The sequence below is a fragment of the Carcharodon carcharias genome, chromosome 11 (assembly GCF_017639515.1).
Source record: "Carcharodon carcharias isolate sCarCar2 chromosome 11, sCarCar2.pri, whole genome shotgun sequence".
NCBI classification, from domain to species: Eukaryota; Metazoa; Chordata; class Chondrichthyes; order Lamniformes; family Lamnidae; genus Carcharodon; species Carcharodon carcharias.
Window position 1 is genome coordinate 17,521,421 of NC_054477.1, and position 8,404 is coordinate 17,529,824.

Genomic DNA, 8,404 nt, shown 5'->3' on the forward strand with positions numbered 1-8,404 from the left:
CTAAACCTGGACCACTGAGTGAACAAATGACACAGCAGAAACAGAGACAAAGTAGAAACTGGGGGCAAGCAAAGACTTGGTGCAGGGAATAGAAGAAAGACCAACCAGGAAGAAACAGGGATGACGACTCTATCCAGAGGAATGGGTAAAACAGTTTTTCAAACTCCTTTGCACTATTGCTGAAGTGATTGATTTTCTTTCCTTGTCCCAACACAGTCAATATGGTGTCACTTTGGGTGCTCACTGCTCTAACGTTAACAGCAGCATCTTCAGTTCTCCCTCAATTATTGACATTCTTGGCCACATTTCATTTTCTGATCCCATAGTGAAAATGTCATATCTTTATCATTAATAAGCCTAGCTCCAAGGAGCTTAGCGTCTACTTTTCAAATTCACAATTCTTAACTCAATCCGCCCAAGACCTGACTATCTAAGGCAGTTGTTCTCACATCTCCCATGAATTTCTGGACACAAGCGAAAGAAAGTCTGAAGACAATTTTTCTCTTAGCCATGGTTTTTAATATCTCCCTCTCACTTATAGTACAAAAAGCATTTCAACAGCAACTTACATTTACAGCGCATCTTTAACATAGTAAAACATCTCAAGGAACTTCATAAGAGCATTTGCTCCAATATTTGACACCAGTCAGATGACCAAAATCTTGGTCAAGTATATAGGTTTTAAGGGGCATCTTAAAGCAGGAGAGGCAGGTGGAGAGGTTTAGGGATGAAAATCTGCCACCGCCCTGGATCCACCCTGATTAGGTTCATAGTGGGAAGGCAATTAATGACCAATTAAGGACCTCATCTCACTGCCACTGGTATTCACCCAGTGGTGAGCGGAGGGATTGCCATGCAGGTAGCACCACAGGTAAACCTTGGCCTGTTTGCTTGCTGGGGGGAGGGGGGTCCCTCATTCAAAGACACTCAGTGCCTGTTGGAGGGACCTGGCATTGGGAAGGGCAGTTCCACTGAGAGCCACCTGCCTGCTTTTGCTGCGGACCCTCCTCTTCCACCCCCCCCCCCCCACTCCACCGCCACCCCCACCCCATGACTCACACCGCCACCCCCCCCACCCCCCACCACCTGCCATCACCCACCTGTGCCTGATCCCTCCTCGATCCAAGGCCTCGGATGGGTGTAGTATTGGTCACAACCACCACCTCCCCTGTGGTGCTACTACAGAAGAGTTTCCAGCCTCTGACTGAATGGCAGCTCTCAGCAGGGGTGGGACTTCTGCCCCAAGTGTCCTTGATCCTGAGGCAAGGCCAGCCACAGGCCTGTTAACTGTCTGAGTGGTCAGCTCTCCAGCTGACCAGCGAGACTCCCGTTACCTCCACAAGATCTTCTCCAAGTTCCTAAATCACATTGGATTATAGTATAAGAATATAACAACAATGTTCAGGGCCCCTAGAATGTATTGTAGACCTCTGGGGCCTGGCCATGCCAGTTTGAAAGTTGCTGGTCTACAGGATCGCAGAGTGCTCTGTTGCACAGGGCAACAATTCCCTTTGCGATTTATTCTCATTATTCATTGATGTTAGAATGGTTATTGTGGTATCAATGACATGAGGAAAGACATATTAAATCAGGACTCAGCCATGGCTCAGTGGGAAAGGGTTAGGTTCATGTCCCACTCCAAGCAATTGAGCAGAAAGCCTAAGCTGGTTCATAAGTGGAACACTGAGTGTTATGACCGATGCAGTTGGTAAAGCAGAGTTATTTAAAAATCCCAGAGGGAAACTTTAAACAACTGTCATAACCTATAATATTAAGTATTACGTTTGAGTTGCGACTCTAAATTCAGGAATCAGGCCATCAGTTCTCAAGGTTTTACATTAAACTAAATGAAACATTTTATTAATTTACACAGGTTAAACGATATACACATGGCTACAAGTGACTACTATCATGACTTTTAACGAATTCCCAAACTAATCTCCATTAAGGCAACAGCACCATGGACGTAACTAAATACCAGACAAAGCATTTTCAGTTTACAAATTCAAAATGAGGTTCTTTTCACTGTGGAGCCAGTTGGAAGTTTGCAGCTGCCTTTTGATCTTCTATTGCCTCTGCCTGCACACCCAAAAACTACTGAAGTTATACCTAACACCACTGATTGAATTCAAATTCTCATTGTCTCACCAGCCTCTTTGAACTCCACCTTTTAACAATGAAACCCCTTTCATTGTACAAATTTTATTAGTAATATAAACATATTGCTTGGTACCTCCTAGATAGATGTCAAGTTTTCACCCCACTTCTTTAATGCTCTATTCAAAAAATGCAAATGCATGCTATCTCTCTTACATATCAAAACCAGTACATATCAAAGCACCCAGACTAGCTGGTTTTAATCCAATCAGGATTGGACAGACCCACAGACTACACCTCTAATTTAAAAGAAAAATATTCTCCAAAATATTATATGCATTAATAGCTTCATGACACTGAAGTGCTACACTGTCAGATGTGTCATCTGTTGGATGAAATGTTAAACCAAGGAGCTGGATGAAAACTATCCCACTTCACTTTATTGCCTTGTCTCCATATTCCTTGATACCCCTAGTGCCCAAACACTTAGTCATCTCAGACCTCAACACACACTCAGTCATTGAACATCCACAACTCTCTGAGGTATTGAATTCCAAAGATTCACAACCCTCTGAGTGAAGACATTTCCCTTATCCCTGTCCTAAAGGGCTAACTTGTTATCCTAAAACTGCTCTCCCTCGTTCTAGACTCTCCAGCCAGGTGGAAATTGTCTCTCCACATGGACCCAGAGAAGCCCTGCAAGAATTATTTCACCATTTTTTTTCTGTATAAAAATTAGTTATTTAATTAAACAGATTAATTTATTATTATTATTATTGCTTTATTTCATGTGGAGCTTGCTCCTAGTGCTTAGAAACAATTCTAAAAAGTTTCAGCAAACTAGCACACATGTATCTCATTGCCAATGTTCATCCTGGCTCACCACTTTGTTTTCATTCATGTCTTTGCTGTGATTCCAACTTCACATATGAAGGTTGTACAAAATGGGGACGGCACTTTCAGTGTTCCAGAAGATGCAGTGTCATACTCATCAGAGAATTCACACCAAGGTGTCTCCAACGACATTTCACCAAGCTTGGTTCTGAGGGACTTGTCTGAAGAAATATCAGTGAGCTCTTCTAATAGTTCTGATGGGATAGGCAGTGGCAGTGCAGCTTTAATATTCTCACTGAAGGATTCTGCAGCACACTGGCGTGTAACAGATCGTTCCATCGGGAGTTCTAGAAATGAAGAATACTCCTCAATATTGTTGAAAAAGTACTACTGAAGCTTTGCACCCATCAGGACAAATGCAAGAATGCCAAATTTCAAAGGGAGCACAAATTTATACTCTGTGAGAAAAGGGAGCTGATTGGTTGACAAATTGACTGTGATTGGTCAAGGTGCTACCATGTAGCTGCTACCATGTAGAATGCACCAGCAAACTAGTGTTCCCCATGCTTTTGTTTAATTCAAGAAAAAGTGCAATTACTTTTCACTGCAGAGGACAGTCCCCTGTGCCTTATTATATGTGGCTTCTCACAAGTGCAAGTGAGCTATATTGCAAGCCGAACTGAATCTGAAATTGGTTGTCAGTGTAATTCTTAGCACACTTGGGATTGTTCAGCAAAGGCTGTCCAATTACAGAATCGCATCTGATGTTAGACATTATGTTCTGAGTTTTGCAAGCATGGGCTGATTGAGTAAAGTCAGTACTTGCCTATTGTGAACAGTCAAAGGGATATGCTGTTTGATATAGTCCGCCAGTCATTAGGACATACGGTCTAAGTTCCTGGCATTGCAACAGCATTGAAATTCATATACCACATCACTTAATTATGTGGTAGGCAGAATGTCTTTTTTGGCATCCTGCTGGTGGAAAATAATTGAGAGCCTGCCTAGCTGACCCAACACATGCACATTGCAGAATCCCCATTGACTTGTCCATTTTCCTATACAGCATAACTGTCTGCTGGCATTATGAGGCCTCAAGGCCAACCCAGACATATATATTTGCAAGCCTGACAAAGGAACTGGAATAGTCATCCTTAATAATCAGAACTATTTTGACAAAATTCCCACTGTTCTTAATTACGGGTGCAAATTCAAATCCGTTTGATCCGCCACCAAGCTTGACTGCACAGCCTTGCCCAAAAGCAAGTTACAAAAGAATTCATTAGACTTGTGTAAAAATAGCAAGCTGCCTGGTGGTGTATATAATAGGATTCGCTCTCATGGTTCACTGTATCAGCATATGTACGGGCTGCCCAAGACACACAAAAATGATGTCCCATACGCCCTACCTTTTCTATGATTGGTTCTGTACAATGTGAATTGGCCAAATGGTTGAGTGAGTTGCTACAGCCAGTTCTGAGTGAATTTTCTTCATGCACAGTGAATGATTTCTTCACCTTTGTGAAGAATGTTTCTGACCTGCATATTGATAGCAACACCACGTCTATGGGCTTATTCAATATTGGGAGCCTATTTATGAATGTGCTGCTCAAGGAGGCCATAGACATGTGGGCCACGTCAGTAAGTCATGGCAATCTAGACCTGCCACCGTTTCCTGAATCTGTATTCATTGCGCTTATGAACTCAGCAACTGACGCAGTTGACTTCAGCTTTAAAGACACCATGTATGCCCAAATAGATGGAGTTGCCACAAGATCCCCTCTAGTCTGGGCACTGGCTAAAACTTTCATCCGTTTCTATGAGAAATGTGTTCTCGATGGAATGCCCCTTTCATATTTCCGACGCGTAGGTAATACGTTTGCTATATTTGGAATTACAGTTGCATGTAAGAATTCCCTTACTGTTACGAATATCTAGTCCATGGTTCATGTGTTTTAGAATATACCTTTTAGTTTTAGAATACCATTATAATTTATGGTTTTAGGAATGAAAGCTTTAACAGCAGAAAGTGGAGATTATTAAAAAGTACAAATAAAAGAGAGAGAGCTATCAAGCAGCAGGTGGCAAAACTTGAATTGGTTCTAACATGGCCTAACTGAAAAAACAGGAGCTGAAAACAGAAACAGAAAAGTGAAACAGAAAGGAAACAAAAAGTGAACCTGAAGTTCGGCAACCAAAACTTCTGGACAGACTGAAACTGGTTGAGATTGTATACAGGTGCGCAGAGTCATCTAAGTGGTAACTGCAGCTTGGAACTGGTGTGTGCAGTTTGCAGCTCACTGAGAGAAGGTAGCCATAGTAACTGGCAGTTAGACAGACCTGCACTGTAAGCAGAGTAAAAACTAGCTTCATCGTTCACCATGTGGAACGCGGGTGAGCCTTAATTTCTATCTGAATGTTGTGAGGGGACAGAGATCTGAATTTTACCCTTGGTGAATGAGCTCGATTGGCAGGCGAGGGAGCAACCGGGAAAAGGAAACAGACCCAATCGCAATTTCACACTGGCAGGCCAATTAACAGCCTCAGCCAGAGTGAAACACACACTGAAAATCTCAGCACTACCAGGGTGGGGGCAGGAAGAGGGCGGGTGGTGGCATCACCGCCGGTAAGAATGAGCGCTGTGAGAGAGCTTCCTGAAGGCAGACAGCTGCCTCAGGGAGTTACAGATCTATGAATAATGAAATAGAGGTGTAAAAAGCTGCTAAAAACATGTCCATGCATCACATTCAAGCATCTGGAAGCATACCTCATAAAAATGCTGCCCCCAGTTATTTATTTTTGTTTTATTTCTCACCTTTGGATGAGGTTTGATGAAAAATGCAAAGGCTGCATGGCCGAATTGCCTGTCCGCCAGTCGTAGGTCTGGACGGGTCATGAAAAAAATCACAGACAATTGCACGTTAATGAGCTTAATTGCCCTCTTAATTGTCAGCAGGCAAGCTTCTGACTTTTACACGCGCCCGCCAAGCGAAATATAGCGCGGGTGCGTGTTGACCTGGACGTCATCCTGGGCGATTTCACTCCCGATTGGGTCAGATGCATGCCAGCCTGCTAGGCGCAAAATTCTGCCCAGAAGATGGAAGATTGCCTCATTTGAAACTAGTGGAAGAATCTACAGTGGTCCTCCTCGAGTCTTGTGGCAAAGAAAGTAGCTGTGAGATTAGCTTGGAGGAAAAGGTAACTAGAACTGGGACTGAGGGATCCATAGTCAAGAGATAGTAAATAAATGTTTTCCCTCTCAGGGTAGCTGGAGCTGAGAAGAATTAGAATAGTCTCCCGAGGTAGGGCTGTGGCATACTTATGGTTGTTCCCTACAGAAGTGAATGACTTTATGATATCATAACATATAAGAGAACTCTTTGGGGAAATAAGAAGTAAATCTAAGAGCCTAGATTTTTCTTCATTCATTCACAGGATGTGGGCATTGTTGGCTGGGCCAGCATTTACTGCCCATTCCCATTCCTAGTTGCTCTTGAGAAGGTGGTGGTGAGCTGCCTTCTTGAAATGTTGTAGTCCATGTGGTATAGGTACATCCACAATGTTGTTAGGAAGGGGGTTCCAAGATTTTGAACCAGCGACAGTGAAGGAACAGCGCTGTATTTCCAAGTCAGGATGGTGAGCGACTTGGAGGGGAACTTCCAGGTGGTGGTGTTCCCATCTATCTGCTACCCTTGTTCTTCTGGATGGTAGTGGTCATTAGTTTGGAAGGTGCTGTCTGAGAAGCCTTGATGAATTCCTGCAGTGCATCTTGTAGATGGTACACACTGCTGCTATTGCATATCAATGGTAGAGGGAGTGAATGTTTGTGGATGTGGTGCCAATCAAGCAGGCTGCTTTGTCCTGGATGGTATTAAGCTTCTTGGGTGTTGTTGGAGCTGCACTCATCCAGGTATGTGGAGATTATTCCATCATACTCCTGAGTTGTGCCTTGTAAATGGTGGCCAGGCTTTAGGGAGTCAGGAGGTGAGTTACTCATCACAGAATTCCTCGCCTCTGACCTGCTCTTGTAGCTACAGTATTTATATAGTTAGTCCAGTTCAGTTTCTGGTCAATGGTAATCCCCAGGATGTTGATAGTGGGAAGTTCAGTGATGGTAATGCCATTGAATGTCAAGGGGTGAAGGTTAGACTCTCTCTTGTTGGGGATGGTCATTGCCTGGCACTTGTGTGGCACAGCTGTTACTTGCCACTTGTCAGTCCAAGCCTGGATATTGTCTAGGTCTTGCTGCATTTGGACATGGACTATATATGTGGGTATGAGCTATCATATTAATTTAGTCATAGTAGCTTTGCTTAATTTATTCTATATCCAATAAAGTTTGTGTTTTGTTTAAAAAATGTGAAACCTTTGGCGTAGTTCTATAGGTTAAAACAAGGTGTTCGGATTTCATTTTAAATGTTAACGGTCCCTAACAGGATCGTAACATTACATACTTTAATGCTCATATTCACTTTCAAAATGGAGCAGCCTAACAAACTCCCTTTCCTTGATGTGCTAGTTGAGATACCCTCTAATGTGTTCTGTACTACTGTCCACCTCAAGTCTATCTTCACTGGTCGATATACTTGTTGGGATTCCTACAGCTTCACGCACTACAAGATTGGCCTTATCGACAACGTCGTAAATACAGCCTGACCGATGTGCTCACTGTGCAAAATTGACGTGGAAATAGGGCACATCAAACTACGTTGTGGGATAATGGCTACCTAGAACCATTACTTGCTGTATCGCACTTACTCATGAATGGGCCTAAGGCCACCACTTTTGGACCTGAAAAGTGTCCAGTCTACCTCAAAATATCCTGGAAGGGTAAAGCATCTCCAAAATTTGAACAACAATTGAAGCTAGTGATTTCACGCTGCTACTGTGCAGTAGCAACACAAGTGGGATTTTCCACTGTTGCTGTCAAGCCAAAAAATGTTCTGCCAACAACACAAAGGAATAATGTGGCATATGAATTTCAGTGCCAGTGTGATGCCAGGTGCATAGGCTGTACGACACAACAACTGGTGGATTGTTTCAAACAGCACTTTGGCTGTTCGCAATAGGCAAAGTACCAACCGTACTTACCCAATCCATTCTTGCAAAACTCAGAACTTAATGTCTAATGTTAGATGTGATTCTTTGATTGGACAGCACTTGCTGAACAATCCAGTATGTGCTAAGAATTATGCTAACAGTTAATTTAAGATTATCAGTTGAGCTCGCACTTATGCTTGCTAGAAGCTACATATATTCATATGCAGGTACCTGTTCTCTGCAGGCAAAAAGAACATGTCCAGGCATTGTGCCTTTTTTGAATCAAACAAAAATGGGTGGGGGGTGGGGCAATCATTCCCTGGTGCATTCTTCATGGCAATGCCCAGACCAATCAGAGTCAACTTGTCAACCGATAAACATCCTTTTCTCATGCAGTATAAATTGGTGCTCCCTCTGAAATTTGACATTCTTG